Below are 20,344 nucleotides of genomic sequence, written 5' to 3'. Positions count from 1 at the left end.
GTACAGGGTATCAAACTTTTTATTTCTTGGCACAGTGCTCATATCCAACGTACCAGTGGGAGCAATGTTTGTTAGCACTACCTGAATGTTGCCACACAATGTACCAGATTACACATTAGTATTATGCACATACATCTCACTCTGTATACACACTCTGGTCACAGCTTGACAACATGGGGGTGTAGATAAGACATACTTGGCTTAATACTCTCATAACAGTTTCAGGAGTTGCTAGACTGAAAGTTTTTTTCTCATAGATGTGTGACAATCATTTGTATTCCCTGTTTGCTGCCTAAACATCTGGGATCATCCCACTCACTTATCGGGGGGAAAGGGTGACTGGCAGCAGATATGGGCCCATATACTGGACATTCTGGTGTTATCTGTAAAGTTGTGGGGTATAATTCTGTATGCAGCCTACTTCCATTCCCAGGATTCAGATCATAACTGTGTCTGCTAAAACTAAAACACTGTCCATTACAGTTGTGTGTGCTATATAGATATTGCTGTATATCTCCTATCTGCTTTCTGTCTTATAATTCTTTTGTGGTTTTACATTCTGATATTGTATTACAACACTCTTATACAGGATTTCCTAGACAGTTATACTTTGTAGGACAGTGTGGGTGACAGTGATGAGTAATACCTTATTATTCAGAGCAACTGTGTCAGTCACAATGCCATACAATACCAAAGTAAGCAGTACCAGTACAGGGTATCATTCTTTTATTTCTGGGTACAGTGTTCGTATGTGACAGACCTGTGGGAGCAATGTTTGTTAGCACTACCTGAATGTTGCCACACACAGTACCAGATTCCACATTACTATTATACACATACATTTCACTTTGTTACTGTACACACTCTGGTCACAGCTTGACAACATAGGGGTGTAAATGGGACATACGTGGCTTATTACTCTCATAAGATTTCGGGGAGTTGCTAGTATGCCAACTTTGTTCTCATAGATGTGTGTCAATCAGTTGTATTTCCTGTTTGCTGCCTATACATCTGGGATCATCCTACTGATTTCCCAGGGGGTTAGAGTGACAGGCAGCAGATATGGGCCTCTTTACTGGACATTCTGGACATATCTGTGCAGTTGTGGGGTATGATTCTGTATGCAGATTACTACCACTGCCAGAATTCGAACCATGGCTGTGCGTGCTAAAAATACAACAATTCACGTCTCAGTTGTGTGTGCTATTTGGATTTATTTGTCTGCCTTTTCACTGTTTTCTATGTGTCTTTCAGTTGTACTAAATGATCTCTGGGGATTACACCAGTCATATGCAGACATTCCTACACATTTTATTTATGTTGCACAGTGTGGGTAACAGTGCTTAATACAACAGTACTATTACGTGATTGCAAATCTACATTACTATATGATACCAGAGTATACACATGCAGTCCTGCAGTTAGACTTTTACTGTCAGGCTATTATGCTTTTATTTACATACAAACTATATGAGACTCTTCCTGCCATATTCCCTGGTGTATGCTGTACTTGCCTTAAACAATATAGGTTTTATACCGGCAATTACCTTACTAATGCTTTCAGATTTATTTCCTATGACAGCACATGCAAGAGTATTACTGACCTGCCTCACATCGCAACCTCTACAGGCAACAGCTGTGGGCTTCCTGGTTTACGGCCCGCTCACTTGCCACTGTGAAGGACATAAGAGGTATATTTAGCCATACAGATCCATAATATACATGAGCTGGCAATTATTACACACGTAGTGGAGTGATACTTACACACAGCTGGGACAGCCCCTGCCATCCTAGCCTCTTGGATCCACTGCTCCAAGTGGTCCCCCTTATGCCACTTCAGGTCAGCATAGTGACGCCTGACCTGCTCACTAGTTCCAGATATACCAGTGACACTAGTGAGGTCACGGGCGAGATTGTCCCAGGCTTCCACCTTATATTGGGTACTGGCCCTGCAGCAGTCTCTGGTCATGATCTTTGACAAGGAGTCCTGCCATGACTCTGGACTCCTGGATGCCTCAGCGCTGCACCCGGATGTGCACTCCCTCTCCCCTTTCTGCCATGGTGCCAGCAAGGGGAAGCTACAACCAGTTATGAGATATATTCCCACCTGTTGGGTTTAAGTAGGGCCGAATAACTGCACTTTGCCATGATTGGCTGGTTTTGAAAAGGCTAAGCTATGGGAAAACCTGCTTACCTAAGGCTGGCATTGTTTAAAGGGGTATACCACTGGGCACACTGAGTTAGCTGGCCTAAACATTGCTTACACCTCCTAAACTGGGCTGTGCAATGCTTAGTGTTGCTTAAATTTGACTTTGCATTATATTTGCTTTTTGGCATTGATTTATTATTCATTACATCTTATATATATGTCTTGTATCCATGATTTATGTGTACGTACATTGTATGGGGACCTTGTATTTAGTAGGGGACTTCAACATTCTATTACATTTACACCTCACATCTGGGCGTACTTCAGTACTCCAGTTCACATATTTCTGTTATGTAGTGGGTTATAGAACATTTGACTGTATACTGATTCCTTACACATGCTCAGTTTCATTTCACTATAGTGAGGATTTATTTGGTGATACCTCTTTTTTATTTACTGCTGTGATGGCTTGGTGGTTAACTACTGTGACTATAGTGTATAGGGTCCTGGGTTCAAGACCTGCAAGGCTGTTTATTTTGCTGCTGGGCAGAACAAGGGCCATTGGATACAGAGTGATTAAGGCACTTATAAGCAGGTGTAAGTGGGTTTGTGTGGGTTTGACGAGGGTAAGCAATGCTAAGCTCCAGTTAAATATGCTTACAGAGAGTTAGCTGCAATATTGCTTAACCTATCTGCGCATAGCTCAGTTCTGCGCAAACGGGCTTAAACCCACTTACTAGTGTTTACATATGCTTACTACTGCTTAATAGTGCTTACACTTGCTTACTCCTGCTTACAACTGCACTGATTTAGACAGTAATGTCTAATGGTTCTTGGGAAGGTGGGGGATTTGGAAGTTGTATGGAGTTATCATTCATTACACATTTTACCTTCCGTTTGTATCCATGATTCCTGTGTACATATACTATATGGGGCACATGTGATTATCTATGGACTTTGCAACATTATGACACTGACAGCTCACATCTGCATTTAATGTAATACTCCAGTTCACAAATATATGTTATTTAGTAGGTTATGCAACTAAAATATTGGTCATAATGTGATTTGACATGGAAAATGGAATGTGCTGCAGTGGGACTTGAACCAGGAATGCCTGCTCTTTAGGCAAATGCTCTTCCCACTACACTATTGCTATACTGCTTCAGTTGCCTATATCTTCCCTGTTATCCTCTTCAGCCATTTAAGCTGCATTAATCATAGCTAAGTGATGGGCAAACCCATGCACCTAAGGTTAACTTTAATCGGATTAATAAAAAAAAATTGTATGTTTATTTTTTTTTGTATTTACTATTGCAGTTGGGCATGTGAGGGGATGTTGCTGGGGCTATGCGGACACCTATGAGTGATCTTACTCATTTCTTTGGCCTTTCTGCTCTTCTTCTTCATTGCGGGAGCATGTATATTATGAAAGCTCTGCTCTCAGACACGCCCCCTGCACTCTTACATGTTCCATGTAGGATTTGGAGCTCAGGCAGTGCGCCTTCATTAATATGCATGGTGCACTGCCATCCTGCTCCTAAACAGCCACTTTCGTGCAGGACTAAGCTAGTCCTTGCACAGAAGATTAGTAAATCTGGTAGATTATTTAAGAAAAGTAAGTCTTTTTTTGTTAAATAATCTCATTTTATAATAACAATAACCAACTCCATGGTATGGTATACTGAAGATTTACCCATGGTTGGCTTTATTTAATCACTCAGGCTTCACCCTCATGATTAAACCACATCAACCATGGGTAAATCTTTAGTATACCACACTGATCTCATTGGTTGTTGCTCTAATACATACCAGTAAAAGTGGTTCTACTTCACCCTCCCCTTCAGAATTTTGCTGTGCACTGTTCTCTGCATTCAGCAGTGCAGTGTAGTGTCCAACCATCAACCCCTGCTGGATGAGAAAACAGAAATTCATCCCTGGTTTTGCACGTATGTCTCTGATGCAAACAGGTAACTTGTAAATGGCTCATCTCCCAGGCCAGTGTGTACACTTATCAAGGCTTCAAAACATGTCAGGCATTTGGGATGCATGACTAGGCTTAAAAAGGCCCTTTTGGTCATTAGCCTAATAAACACCTATAAACCTACGAACCTATTATGTAGTTACAGTTATTTATCTATTACATTGAGCACCTGCAAAACACTTGCCACCCTATGCAATGCTTTCACAGTAGTTCATTATTTGTGGGGTCATCCCACAATGAAAGGTACTTGCTCATATGCTACAGCATGCAGGTAAGGACTTTGTTTAGCACCCTTGACAAAGTTGACTGATATATGTTCAATGCATTAGTCTGTTAACCACTGGAATGCAGAGAACAGCAGCCTTAGTGACAAACATGATAGGCCAGTGCTATGGTATATTTGGTGTGCATGTCACACATGGTATCTAACACAGCACTGCCTAATACCAGTGAATAACCTTTTTATAATAAATCAAAGGGGTACTATGCTGAATGCAGAATGACTGACAGCACTGCAGCGTGCAAGTATATACCAGCTCTGTTTTTGATCTCCAGCGTCACCAAAATATACAGCATATGCATTGCTCCATCCATTTCTTTTACCTATACATGACAATACTTTACAATACAGCAAATTGGAATATGCTGAATAATACATGCTTTTAAAATGTTAAAGGAATGTGTCTAGGATGATGATCCCTTGAACCTTATTCATGTGTTCTTATTCACCATTGCCACAGTATATTTTTCTGCTCAAATGACTAAGTGAATTACATAATATAGTTATATATGGGGAAGACTTTGGAGAAACAGAGCACAAAAATAGGCACATACATCATGATAATTATCAAAAACATCAGTTTGATGGAGTTTTGAGAAACAGTTTGAAAGCAGCTCTTGACGAACCTTCCACTTGTATTTCTCTTGGTCACTGCACTTGCACATGTTATCCCACAGAATGTGTAGGCTGGCCATCTACTAAATGCTTGACTATGACCAAGGTGATGTTGGGATACATTGCACCTTTGCAGGAAGTGTTTGCAAAATGTAAATGGCCAGATTGTGAATTAAACACAGATTATAAAAAATAAATAACAGACAGATAGACAGACAAAATGAGAGATATTATAGTGCACCAAACAAAGTATGGCTCTGGCTTCTTCCAGGTGGATTGCAGCTCTGGCAAATCTTTATTCAATACACTGTCTTTTACTGGTACTACAATTATCAGATATCTTTAAAACTGATGATGAGAACTGTGAACCTGAAATACACTCAAATTACAAAGACGAATGAGCTAGTCAGTTAAAAGTTTGTAAAGCAGATGTCTCAGTCCAATTACGTTACCTTAAATATTAGTGCCACTGAAACTTTTTTTGCCACTTCAACTGCTGAGAGTGGAAACTCTGGTAAAAATATACCATGCAAAGTAACTTGTTTCAAAGTCTACTAAAGGATTAGATGACACCATGACGGTTAGTACTCAGTACAGGATAACAGCAGCCTTTGACAGCTCTCTTATTAAAATGATCATGACCTATGTCACAGTATTTAAAATCAAGAAATACTCATAGATCCCTTCGTTCAATAATTTTCTTTACTAAACAATACGGTTTATGATAATAGCAGTCACATAAATTAACAAATGTTATTCTGCATTGCGACACTAATTGTTTCCATGCTAATATCTACTGTAATATGCATCTCTTCACTCAAAGACTGCCTGTTTACATTTTCTTCTCTTAAATTTAGAATACCACCTACATCCTTCTTCACTCACTTAATATATTAAACTTAATGTGATATCCTTTCTTATTTTCTTCCCTGCTACTTTTTCCCTGACCTAGGGTTGTGAAGTCATTATTTTTATTCTTAGGAAGAATTTTTTTAATTCCTTATATATGTCCTACATCCTTCCTCCTATGATATCATTTTGACTTTCAGCATCATTTACTTTTCCAGGCAACTGTTATAAGCCATGCTAAAATTGTCCTCTCCTTTGCATAATGTCTGGCTGTTTCCTTTACCATATTAAAGCATTATAGCTTTATAGCCCATTTTGATTATTTAAAAACATTATGAAACAAATTTCCAGGTGCCACATAGCTGTAAAACCATGATTCATAATCCTTTAATATCTCTCTTACTGCATCTCAAGCATTACAAGGAATTCTTTGAAAGTTTGAATACATAATAATTCTTGTTATAAAGATCCATTGTGAAATTATTGCAATGTTCAAAATAAAAGACTTCATTGGTATATTTTTCATACCATTTTGTTCTAAAATTATCTACTTAAAATAGTTAAGTAAAGCAGTATGGAACACTCCACCACAAGTATATGTGTTGCAACATCTTTGTGCTTTTCACTGCATTAATTTAAGATTTGTTTTAAGTTAGTGAACTCTTGCACCTGATAAAGTAGAACTACATTGACATTTCATGCCTTTCCTAATTACAAATAGGTAAGTGACCAAAAATAAATAAGAAGTATTAGTCATCATTCATTTCTGTAATATCTCCATAGAAAATAGTTAATTGCCATGGTCTCCTTCACCCCGATAAAGTATAGTCATAATCAGTAATTACTTTGAAACTACTTTTTATGCTCTAAATGTATCTTATTCCTGCTGCTTATTGTATACAATTTCCATTTTTCTTATCTACTCCCATCTTCTGCCAAACACTAGTAAGTTATTCCATCTTTCCAGTTTTTAAACCAGCTTCACATATTCACATAAAAGGTACCCAAGAGCCTATAAATGCTTCCAGAAAATAAAACGGTTAATACGTTCCCATACTCTTGATATTCTCTGCCTACTGTACAATCTGTTCACATTTAGAGTACATTGATTATTGTTCTACTTATCTAATTTCCATGTAATTAGCAACTTTTTTCTTTGTCATTTTGGTCAAACCCCACCACATTCCAACTCATGAACAACTGCAGGCATTCTCCAAACCAGTTATTTTTTTTTTTCAGTGATACAGGTGAGCTCCCAATAATATTGCCTCAGTAAGATTATGGCACCTTATTACATATCATGGATGACTTTTTTGGATCATAGTGACTAGTCTGTCAAATTATGCTTACAACACAGTTCTCCTTTTCTACAGTCCTTTTACTTATTTTTGTCTTTCAACATCTCTGCCTCTATATATTTCTCTCACATTTCACACTCCTCCCTTTGTATTGCTTTTATCCCTTTACATCTAAATTTTTGAGTGTGATTTCTATTCTTTTATGTATTACATATGGTTTAAACTGTTTTACTGGCCTCACCCAGATATAGCTTCAGGATGTAAAACTAAGGGCAGTGGCTAATAATGAAAACTAGTGAAACCTAGACAATGTTGGTGTTTCCTACATGAAACAAAGGCAAAGGTAATTATTTTATGATATAATGCAAACATGTGTCAGGAAAAAAAGACATTGGGACTTTTATATCTGTGGCAGAAAAACTGGAAGTTAAATCATTGAAGGGTTTTTTTTGCAACTAAACAGTATCTAATCTATTTTGCTGAGATTAAAAAAAATAACTAAAGCTGAGATAAGATTAACTATACTGCAGGATGGAGCTGTACTTTAATTAACTTCATCCCAGGTTTGGCCTCAAAGTGTACAACATGATTGACCTGATCTGTAATGTTAAATGAGTCTTACTCTCCTGGATGCTTTAAAGTGAAGTTGTATCCATTCAGGAGAGTTTTCTGCATTTTAATACTGGGTGCAACCTCTTTTTCAAAAAGCTAGTGATCAATAGTTATTTCTTTTCTGTAACATCACAAGAAGTGCTTTCAGATCCACACTAGTACATTTGCTGTATGTCTGTAATATATGTTCTAAGAAGGAGTGCATTATCCAGCACAAGATGACCTAGGCAGCTGCCTGGGTCCCTGTTCTGTTGGGGAGCCAGCATACAACACTAAAGATTTTAAACAAAAGTACATGTCAAGATGTTAAAAAAACTCCAAACCCAGCACTAATATTTCCAAAAAAGTCTGAGCTGAGTTCCTAAAAAAAGAAACGTCCAAACCATTTCCTCTGGAAGCAGTATCTTTCATTGGCTCTGCATGGTATTTGTGATGCAGAGCTAGTGAGAGACTTCCAGTAATTGGTGCAAGATTTCAAAACTTGCAGAAAGTGGAGACATGCTGTTGGATAACAACTGAATAAGTCGGTCCAGTCAAGGCAAGTCAGCAGCACTTGCAAATGATGGAAAGAGTAATGATTGCAGGCAACAGTAGCCTAGCTTTAGTGATAACAAGTGGAATAGACAGCATCAGAGGAAGTACAATAGTATGTCTAACATCAGCAATAAAGTGTGCCCAGCATCAGAGACTGGAAATGCAACAGACATTTGTGTGTGTGTATGTGTGTGTGTGTGTGTGTGTGTGTGTGTGTGTGTGTGTGTGTGTGTGTGTGTGTGTGTGTGTGGTGTAATGATCCAGTTGGGGGGGGTCTAATTTATTAAGGACCTTGCACCTTATGTATGGAGATGAGCCTTAATCCTCCTTGCCAACTACTAGACTTCCATTAACTTTGATAAATTACTGAGCATTACAGGCAGTCAATGTCAATTATGTTGTAAAGGAAGGAAATTGTTTGTAGTAAAAAGGACCATAATGTGGGCCATATTATTTGGATGTAACCCTTGATTTCCTTGTTCTGTTGAATGTTGACTGCATTTATTTAGCTGTGAATAAATTGGAGAGAAGGAAGCTACAAGTTAATTATTAGAATTTTAACTATGAATACATTTTTAACTTGTCTTGTTTTTTGCAGGCACACAGGTGTGAAATGTACTGTTTGAGCTACAGCAGTTTGTCTAGTACTTGGTACAGCTGAGTATAGCTATGAGCTGTTAAAGAGCTGCTTCCTGTAATACATGTTTTGACTCCCTCAGTCTTTTGTCTTCTGAGTGATTAAGCTAAGTTACTTTACCAGACAGTATTATTCCAATGCTCTTGAAACGGTACATTTGTGTACATTGGGCTCTCCCACTCTTTTAGCAGATGTGTTGCACATTTGTCTTTTGAATTCCTGGATCCTTCAATTAGGTGCCAATTAATACTTTACTACATGCTATTTGAGTTTGAATCCCAGCATGTCTCTAGTAGTTTTATGGTTTGCCAGGTTTATTTTCACTACAAGTGAGTTTCAATAGAAGAGAAGATTACTTTTTCTCATGCTAAGTCTGTTTTCAATGTGAAACTTTTTAATGGCTCTCGGTATATTTTCTGTAAAATTTGAAATACATTTTAAATGAAATCCAAGTGTAAATGATACCCATTTGTCCGTAACCCAGCTCCATTGACTGTGGAGGTATATGCTGCTACAATGCAACATTACTAGCCATTCCAGTAGGTCAGACATATACAAAGTGATGCTGGAGGGTATAGCTATATTTCTGTTGACAAAGAAGAAAGAGGGAAGTCAAAAAAGGAGATGTAGGTGTCCTGTAAGCATTTTAGCCCCCACCAAAAATAACAATGTTATTTGCAACAATACTTCTGATTTTTGTATGACTTGTGAGTTGTTGAACAAAAGATGCTGCTTGTTTAGCTTTATTCATTCCACTAAAGAATGAATTAATTTGTTAATAGGGCTGGATTGTGTAATATAGTCCAAAAATGTTACATTTTCATAGTCTAAGCATGTTGCATTGTAGTAATGTTTTGTAGTTCCTTCTTTATAGCCTCCAACAAATGCAAAGAGGTTGATAGAATGGGTTAATTTATTTCTCATCAAAAAAGGTGCACCATCTAATGAGATGTTTACAGTCACAACACTACTTGACATCATTTTAACAAAAAACTTTTTCACATTTAACAACAAGTTATATTTACAAAAATGTGGCGTCGCAATGGGCTTGCCAGTGGGGGCCAGTTTAGCTAATACAGTAATGGTATACTGGGAAAACCATTTTATTTTTCAGAACACCGAGTGGACTTCACACATAAAATATTACACTCGGTTCCTTGACGACATTTTTATTTTGTTTCAAGGACCAAAGCAGTTAGCAGATAATTTTTTATTTTATTTAAATAACACTACTGACTTTTTTAAATTTACATTGGATTTTCAGACTTTGTCTATAAACTACCTTGATGTTAACTTATCCAAGGACCCCCAGGGTATGCAGTATTTTGCCAAAATGCATAGAAAAGACACCTTTTGTAACTCTTACCTTCACTATACTAGCCTCCACCCACATACACAAAAGAAAGCTATAGTTAAGGGACAGCTTATTAGAGCAGCCTGTATGACAACTTTGCCTAGTGATTTTTTACTTGAATGTAGTTTATTAAAAACGTTATTCATTGAAAGAGGCTATCCGACTGACTTAGTGAATGACATCTTTCACGAAGTCATGTACAAAAGAGACAGTGGCACTGTAGTACCAATATTACAAACTAGGGATAGATTTAACAACAGTCCAAGTGTAAGCCCTATTACAGTGAATGTATACAATACTGATAGTTCCATGCCAGATGTTAACACCATTGACAACAATGAGCAAGAAAATGCAAACAACTATCAGATAAGTTACATTACAACATTTAGTATGGATAGTAACATTATTAGAAAGATACTGTATAAAAATTGGGTAATTATACAACAAGATAAAAACATAAATTCCAAATTTATGGAAAATCCTAGAATAGTGTACAGAAAAGGGAGAAACATTAAAAATATTTTGGAAACAAACACAACAAACAGTTTCATCAATAGAAAAGGGATGGTTAACTGTGGTAGCTGTAACATGTGCAAATTTATGTCTTGCAGCGAACATGTTACTATTAACAACATAAAATATAAAATCAAATATAAACTTAATTGTAATTCAAAACTTACAGTGTATGTTGCCACATGCACTCTATGTTCAGCTTTCTATATAGGAAAGACTGAACGTCGACTGAAAGAGAGAGTGTATGAGCATACATATGCAATATCTAACGGTAAGACAGAAAACGCTTTATTTAAACACATTGCAGCTAACCCAGGGCACAACTTTAAATTTACTGCCTTTGATCAAATTCAAACTGACACTAGAGGGGGTCCATATAACCTGTTACTAGAAGACCGTGAATTATCTTGGCAGTGGAGAACAAACGCTTTTGTTAAACCAGGCCTAAATGAACACTGTAACATTAGTTGCTTGTTGAAACTCAAAAGCTTGGACAGAAAATTAATAGAACAAATAAATAAATATGGTACTAGGGCAAGTTCATTACATTGCTTATACTATCGCTTTATAGTTTTTAAATATAGTTATACTTTTATGTAGACAACATAATGTTTTTACAAATAAATTAACTATATATACATTATATACTTATATAGAATATTTATTTACATATTTATATATTTAAACAGGTTACAATCTTACTAAACCAATTACTTTCAAGGTTGACTACTTTGCCAAAATGAATTAATTCATCTTATGTTTACTGTACTGGTTTATATCAAGTACTTAATATTAACAACAGTAACAATTATTTTATCTGTAAATTGTATGGTTTTTAATTTAATTTAGGTTATTTATTGAGAAGAAGGTTGAATTTAGTAGTTTACTTTGTGTTCTTTATTTGTACTTTATACCACTTTAAATATGGGTGGTTTTTAAATTGATTGTATTATAAATTCACTAATTACTTGATTGAATGTTGTCTGAAGAAGTTGCTCTAACGTTGAGCGATGAAAAGCACTTTACAAATAAACCTGTGTTCCTCAATTCCTGTGGATGTTATTTGGAGCCTTTTCTGGTGAAACACTTTGTTTTTACGACTTAGTTTGTCCCATCTAGCAGGGCGACTGACATGATCCTCGGGGTGAATTTCCTATCACCCAACCAATCATCAAGGTTCCTTTTGAAGAGTGCCAAGGAGGCGCTCTGCTTGACATGTATGGGCAGTCTATTCCAGAGTCTGGGGAGTCTCTGGATCAGGAACCTATCGCTCCAGCATGTTTTGCTCATTGTAATGACAAGGTTTAGCTCCCTGAAATGTGTGTCTCTGAGGGATTGGGATTTCTTTAAGTGTAGCATGTTCAACAGTTCTGGGTTTGACATGGCATTGTATGTTAAGCAGAGATCGCCTCTGAGTAGATGATATGCGACAGAGTATAGGTGGAGTTTTTTTAGACGGTTACCAAAGGGCATCTGCTTTAGGCCTGTGATTCTTTTAGTGAGGTATTTCTAGGACCTTTCCAGTTGTTGCAGATGTCTTGAGAGGTACACAGCAAATGGGGCATTGTATTCTATAATGGGTCTAATGAGGGATGAGTACAGTGGGACAATGACCTCCTTATTTCTGGATTAAACACCCTCAGTAATGAGGTGTGCCACATAGAAGGATTTACTGACAGTTTTGGTGATGTGGTTATCGAAGGTGAGACCACTGTCCACCTGTGTCCCTAAGTCCCTTATCACACTTTCGGTGTTAATGTATTGCCACTTATGCAGTAATTCATGGGTACATGTTTTTTTCCCCAAAGGGGATAACTATACATTTCTTGGCATTGAGCTTCAGCCCATGGATCTGGCGCCAAGCATCTGTTTCTGTAAAGGCCCTTTTGTAGAATATCCACATCATAGATTATAATGAGTCCTTGCAAGTCTTGAACCCAGGACACTGCACACCATATCCACAGCAATTTACCACTAAGCCATCAGAGCACACATACACTTCCCACACTAAATAAGGAAACAACACATAACCCCACATATATGGAGGTACTCCCTAGCATCTTACCAAAAGATCAGAGGACAAACAAGGCAAAAAAAAAAAACAACCACAAAACATAATAACACACACACACCAGCATCTCAACAAATAAGCCCATAAAGCATAACACCACAAAACCTAATGTTTTGGTCATAGGTGACTCCATTATGAGACACACGGATGTGCCCCTCATCAGGCTGGTTAAGGAGTGGGTTACAGTTAGCTGCCTGTCAGGTGCCAGGATCCATTAAGTCACTCAAGTCACTCAGCCACAAGTACCAGTATGACTCCGTCATAGTCAGTGTGGGGATTAATGACTTGAGAAATACCTCACTGGACTATATGAAGAGAAACATGACTGAGCTCTCAGATTATGTATCACAAGCAGGTATAAGCCTGACCTTAAGCAGCATTCTTCCTTCTTCAAGGATGATGCTACAGTATAAACAAAAAACGATTGACTTTAACAATTGGCTTAACTTCTGGTGTCAGTCTAAGGGGATCCAATATCCATCAGCCTAGGAAGACATGGTCGACATGTCATACTTTGCCAGAGATGGTCTGCACCTGTCTCTTGTAGGTGTTTGAATACTGGCAAAGGCATTAGACACTCCTATTGTGCCTTTTTTAGGCAGTATCAAAATAACCAGCCTCACAACATAACAAAATCCTCTCTAGATAAAACACAAGGTACTGCTGCTTAATACTAGGAGTCCAAACAGGAAACTGTACTATCTGGAAGCATTCCTCACTTTGGAAGAAGCTGATGTCTGTGCAGTCATCAAGACTTAGTTCAAACTTGGAAAGCACCCCGGCTGTTCAGGGCTACAATTCCTTCCATACATTCAGTGAAAAAGTAAACAGACAAACCAATGTGTTCTTACACAAGAAACGGTCACTTGAATAAGGTAAAATCACCAGAGACTTAGCGCTTTCACCTTTTACAATCCAGGCATCATCAGAGTCATATAAAAAAAACAACAGTCATATTAATAGGAAATACAGACTGACATCATTTCCTGTAGCGTCATGCATTCGAGAATAATGTACTAGTTTATAAATAACATCTGTGCTGTTAAAATTACTTCAATGACAGAATAAAATGCTAAGTAGTAAAAGCATATATATATATATTATTAAATATTGTATAAAAATATTTTTTATTTTACTTCAAAACTGTTTGCATTCACTGAGGCTTATAAAAGCCTGTATTTAAACCTATTTTGCTCTTTTTTTCAAGATACTCAAGATGGAAATTGTGTCACTAATTCCAGGTTTCACCCCGGCGTTGTCTTAATTGCCATTGGGGGTTGCTTGTGGATAAAATAACTTACCCGCTGAGCTGATAAAAGTTAATCATTAGTCTGCTTTTGCAGGACTAGTATGCACTTATGTAAAAGTGTAAAACAAATTGGAATCATTTTACTGTGGCCATTTTTACCACAATCAGACATGATGTATTTCCAAATCAATAAAGTAGCTGTAATGGTTGAGTGCAGATATTGGTAGATTATAATGACAGCAGTCTGAGTGGCTTTTTTATGGTTGAAATATTCTGAATTGTGTATTTTCATTACTGATTCTTCATTCCTCTAATAAACAGTGTTGATGTATTAAATAATAAATATAACCTAGAGCAATCAGGAAGGTGAATCAAAGAATACATGTATTTATGCATCGTTCTAAAAATGTGTGTCTGGAGGGGGTCAGAAGTGTAGATGGCTCAACCAGTACTATGTGTAGGTACCATGAACCAGTGCTCTACCCTGTCATCTCATCAAATAAAAAGCAAAAAAAGCACTTCACTGTAATGAGCCATTAGATCCATGCCTGAAGCCCGAGCCCTTCCATTTAAGAGCAGCATAAACAGAAAAGAAAAAAAGAAAAAAGGCACCTGACAGTTAGATCCATTTCTCCCAGTTCTTCCATTGAAGAGCAGCAAAGAAGAAAAAAATCACTTCACTATAATAAGCCAATCACTTCATTCGCTTATTACACTCAGATCCACACACCCTCAGCTCTTCTATTGAGGAGCAAAAAAGGTCATTCCTTCTATTGACATGTCCCCACTCTCCTACCCCAGCCATTTAGGTTCTGTTTTTTGCCTTGTCTCCAACCCTCCTTCTACACTTTTTATTAAAAAAAAATCGTATTTTAAACTGTAGCAAGCTACTTGCTACAAATGTAAGAAACAGTTGGTACAGTTTACACCCTGCCTAAACAGGGGGCTACAGTGCTGAAGTTTTAGTTTAAAAAGAGAGAGAGTGGGAGACAGATTTTCATTTTTTTTTTTACTTTTAAACTGTAGAAAACTGTTTCTTACAGTTTAGACCCCACACAGAGAGCTACTGCACTCAGGTTGGGCAGCATATACCTGTACTGGATTAAAGAGAGTTCCGGATTGGCTAATTGTACTCTCTCAACACTTTGTGCCCAGGGCAGTTGACTGTCTCACTCCACCCTAGCTATGCTACTGGTGGAGTCATGGTTTGAAAACAGCTTGATGCCCAAGGTACACTTATTTCAGCATGATCCAAATGCATTTCCACATGGATGCAAGTTTAAATTCACTTTCAATGAATGTGAGTTTCCAGAGAAGAGATGTTTACAGTTGCTCGTGCCAAGTCTGTTTTCAATGCAAAACCGTTTTTTACTAAATGGCAAAAAATGTTTGTGTTCTAAAATTTGAACTTTCTAGATGATATTCAAATCTCTAAGCATTGAAAACATAATATATACACTGAGAGGTTTTAACAGTGTTTATGGAAACTGGAGAGGGAAGGCAAGAAATGTAATACTGGAATGATTTGGGGTGGCCCTGACCCATTAGCCTGCCTAAGTCTCCATTTGACAATGATCCGGTGCTGCTGACAAGATCTGAACTTGATTCATATATATTTGTACATCTAGTAGGCTATATATGAAAAAAGAATGCAAGCCAAAAAATTAAAATATCCATCAGGTGGGCAAACCTCAAACCAGTGTGTAGACTTTGATTTTCTACCCCAATATAGAAAAACATACATTTAACATATTTTAATGTTATGTGCACAGTTAATGCACCAGAATCACTCTTAGTGCTTCTTGTTATATTTTAATTTCTTATACCCCAAAACAGTTAGCAAGATGATTGATATTCAGCCGTTAGTTTGTTTCATATTTTCTTAGTGCTCTTTTCAAAAAACAGTTTGGCCTCTTGCGATATGATGCAGCCTACACATAGTAAAATAGTTTTCTTTTCATTCCATTTATTTAGCAATAGTTCTTTGAGCCCCATAATTTTCAGATGGACTATGAAATCTGTCACTGTGTTGCTTTTTAAAGGAATACATCATCTTAAAGCTCACATTTATATTACTTTTCATCATATCTTGGCATTCTATGTCCTACCTCTTCTTCTTCTTTCAGCTTTTCCCAGTTAGGGATCACCACAGCAGATCACCTGTCTGCTCATGATCGGCAGTGGAGTTCTATGGTGTAAAGTTGCCAGCCCGGTGTCTAACCTTCCACAGAAGGCACACACACCCACGCACTCATGCCTAGGGCCAATTTAGAGTGTCCAGTCCACCTACAGAATGTCTTTGGTTTATGTCCTACCAATGCATCAAAATCATTCTAAGTGTTTCTCATACTTTGATTACTATATACACCGGTGTGATTTTGTTTTTCAGTTTCTGTCTTAGTGTGGGTTTTTATAATTTAACTCAGTATATACATCCAAATTAAGGTTTCTGTTTTCTACCATTAGTTATAATGATAATATTGTCTGTTTTGGGACTTTTAGATTGTCTTTGGAAGCAGAGTTTCTGATTCTTTTAAACCAGTTAGCTCTGATCTGTGCTTACTATAAAATTGTAAAAGCTTTGCATGGTCCATTTACCTTCTGGTAAAAAAAAACAGGAGAAAAAGTAGGTTTTGTTATGTGATCTAAGCTATAGTCCTTTAAAAATTCCACAGCCACCTCTCTCCACATAGCAGTGATCATACATCTGTGACTGAGACATAGAAGTTCAAAGGAGCTGGTAAGACAAAGTAAAAGATGTCTGTAGTTTCTGATACTCTGGTTAATTTTATAGTTAAGTAAGTTGTTTGTATAAAAGGAAAGCTGCACCAGTTCACCAGATAAAATATGACTATGTACAGTTTGTATAATATTATAGCATAATCCATCCCTGTTCTTCATAAATTAGAATTGGGGGGTCTACCTCTACAAAGAGACCAGTCACATGTGGAGTCCATCAAGGATCAGTCCTTGGACTGCACCTTTTTTGCATTTACTTTTCAGAAGTCAAGCCCAATGTCCGGGGTCTCTGGCTGACTAAATTTGCAGGTGATTGCAAATTAAGAGCTGTCATTGAATCTCACACTGACACAAATGTTCTCCAGGAGGGGCTGACAATGACAATCAACTGGTGTCAGAGATATGGACTAAAACTAAATACCAAGACATGCATAATAGTATCCTTTGGGAAGTCATCTATCCCTGGTAACTTTCACATTGACAACACAACCCTTAGAGATGACCCAGTAGTCAGTGATCTAGGGATATACATAGATAGTAATCTAGCCTTACATCATCTCATGTCTACAGTGGTGAGGAAATCATTCTATGTTGTGCAACTTATAAACAAAGGTATGGCATCTATGTCCAAGGAAGTCATTGTTCCACTGTATTCGGCATTCATCAGACCTATCATTGAGTACAATGCACCCATTGTTTTTTGCCTAACCAGGCATATCCAACAATTGGAACATCCACAGAGGTTCCTCACTAAAAGAATAAAGGGCATAAGTAATATGTCCTATGCAGACCGCCTCAAGGCCCTATTTCTGTATTCTGTCTCATACAGGTTTTGAGAGGAGATCTATGTTTGGCATACAGGGCATTGTCAGACCACACTCTCATGGACATCCTGCATATCCACATAACAAATAGCACCAGAATTACCCATTCTAAAGACTTAAACCTTGCCTGTGATATAAATAGGACCTGCTGGAGAGATAGGTATGTATTCTGGAGACTACCTTGTCTATGGAACAGGCTCCCCATTCATGTGAAGCAGAATTCTTCCGTAACCCAATTCAAGTGCGACTTAGACAATTGGATGGGAAATCAGAAATTCATCCCTGGTTTGGCACCTATGTCTCTAATGGATAGAGGTAACCTGCAAATGGCTCATCTCCCAGGCCCATACTTACCTTATCAAGGGAATCAGAACTTGTCAGAGATTTGGGATGCTTGGCTAAGCTTAAAAATGCCCTTGTGGTCATTAGCCTAGTAAACACCTATGAGACTATGATCCTATAAAAAGAATTCTCCAACAAGTATGTGTCTGGAAATGTGTTTTGTTTCAACTACATATAGCAATTTACTAAGCAAAATGAGTCATTGGAGGTAAAACGTATAGGTAGTGATTAGAAATGAAAATTATAAACTCTCTCCTGCCTAGTTTGAGTCAGGTGGACTAAAATAAATTGCTTTCCAAATTAATTTGAGATTTGAATAGGAAAACATGATGTGGCCTTCATTACCTGTGGGAGAAAAAACAACAGAAAATGAAAACAAAAAATGAAAAGGACATGAAAGATCACTGCCTACCAAGCACCATCCAGGTGATATTATAGAGAGAAGAATAACTCTAACATAAGGTAAATTGCACTAAAACTTTAAAGGGGGTTTATTTTAAACTGGTAAAAGCCTTCCTTGGTTCATTTACATTATCTGCAATACAAAACAAAGCAAAACGTTGTCAGTTGTTATAAGGCGCAGCACTTAAAATGTCTAGGTGGTCATCACCCACACTGATTCATTGGTGACTGACAGTTTTCACTTCAATGACAGCTGATTATACTTTCTAATACTGTACTTAATTGTATTGTTATAAAAACGAGGCATCACTTTGCTGGCCAAAATAAGGTATTTGCCAGTTTATGTATGTGCTGTTCACTGTCCTTCATGAAATGCTTTCTCCAATAACCAGCTTTATAAAATAATTTCACTCAAGCTGTGCATATCACTTTAGTGACCTCAAAAGGACACAGTGGATTCATTATTAAATGTCACGTCCCTTTGTCAAGATACTAAACATAACAAAATTCTAAGTGACACAGAATCATAATGTTACAGTTAAACAACATAACCGCACAAAACACTAAAAAAGCAACTGTTTCAGAGGGCTGCACTCTTTGCACATCGATGTAGAGGTACTATTATCACACCCCAGTACCTATATAAACTACCTTTAAATTTACACACACTTGGAGAAAATGGCAAACTCTTAAAAATCAATAATCTCATCTTTTCCCACTCGGTATTGCTTCTCATCTAAGAACAGTAATTGTGACAAAGTCCAGATGTAAGATGCAGCTAACAGCTAAAAAAGTGATATCACATATGTGATTTTGTTATCTAAATATAGATTGCACAATCAGAAGTAGTCCTGCCAACACAGTGGCAGGATTTAAAACCAAGAGTGGTACAAAAAAAAATTGCAGTCTATTTTTTATTATGCAGACCGAGATAATTTTTTTTCTGAAATAACTCGAGTTTGTTAGGAAGAAAATGGTGATGCCTTAGTGATGTAATTTATGACAGCACGTGGAAAATGAAAGTTCTGAATGTTTTTTAGGCACTGTAGAAAAAAAGTCTGTGTAAGAAAGTGGAATTTTCTTTAAGGGATGATCCCCACACACTGTCACACACACACAGACACACACACACACACACACACACACACACACCGCAAACACTTTGCTAGTTTCTAAAAAAATACACACACACACACCGCAAACACTTTGCTAGTTTCTAAAAAAATGCACACACACACCGCAAACACTGCTAGTTTCTAAAAAAAATGCACACACACACACACACACACACACACACACACACACACACACACACACACACACATATATAGGTTTACTAGCAAAATATTGATTAGACTTACCATGAGTGTTAGAAGGTTGAACAAGGAGCTGCAGATGGGAAAAAATGCGAACACAATTCCTGTCGACTTAAGAACGTGTATTCACAGTTTTGAGCATCAGTGTTTTGAAGTGGATTGCACTACAATGGGGACTGGGAAAATTACCCTTTTCCTTACTGTAGTGCAATCTTGGAGTTAGAATATATAAGTAGCAGGGGGTGTTGGAGGACAGCCCCCCCCCCCCATATGGGAGGAACAGAACTGTAGAAATACGTACCCATGCAAATATGCATGCATGATAGTCAATGCATTTTTTGGATGGTGAGCAGTTGAATATTGATTCTTTCCTTCCAAATGAATCCATATTCTGAGCAGTCAGCTGGAGCATTTTCCATTGCTCCCATTTGGTGATGTGAATAGTCGAGGTAAGTCACTTCAATATTTGATAGTAAACCACATACATACATATTTACTGCTAAACTGATGATTTGGATTTCTGATCTACTGCTCCTAAGTCAGCTGGAATGAACATGGGGAAGCACTTATATCCTC

This window comes from Protopterus annectens, chromosome 8.part0 (assembly GCF_019279795.1).
Source record: "Protopterus annectens isolate FY-2018-M chromosome 8.part0, PAN1.0, whole genome shotgun sequence".
NCBI lineage: Eukaryota > Metazoa > Chordata > Ceratodontiformes > Protopteridae > Protopterus > Protopterus annectens.
The sequence above is the reverse complement of the archived record's forward strand: the minus strand, read 5'-3'. Positions refer to the sequence as shown.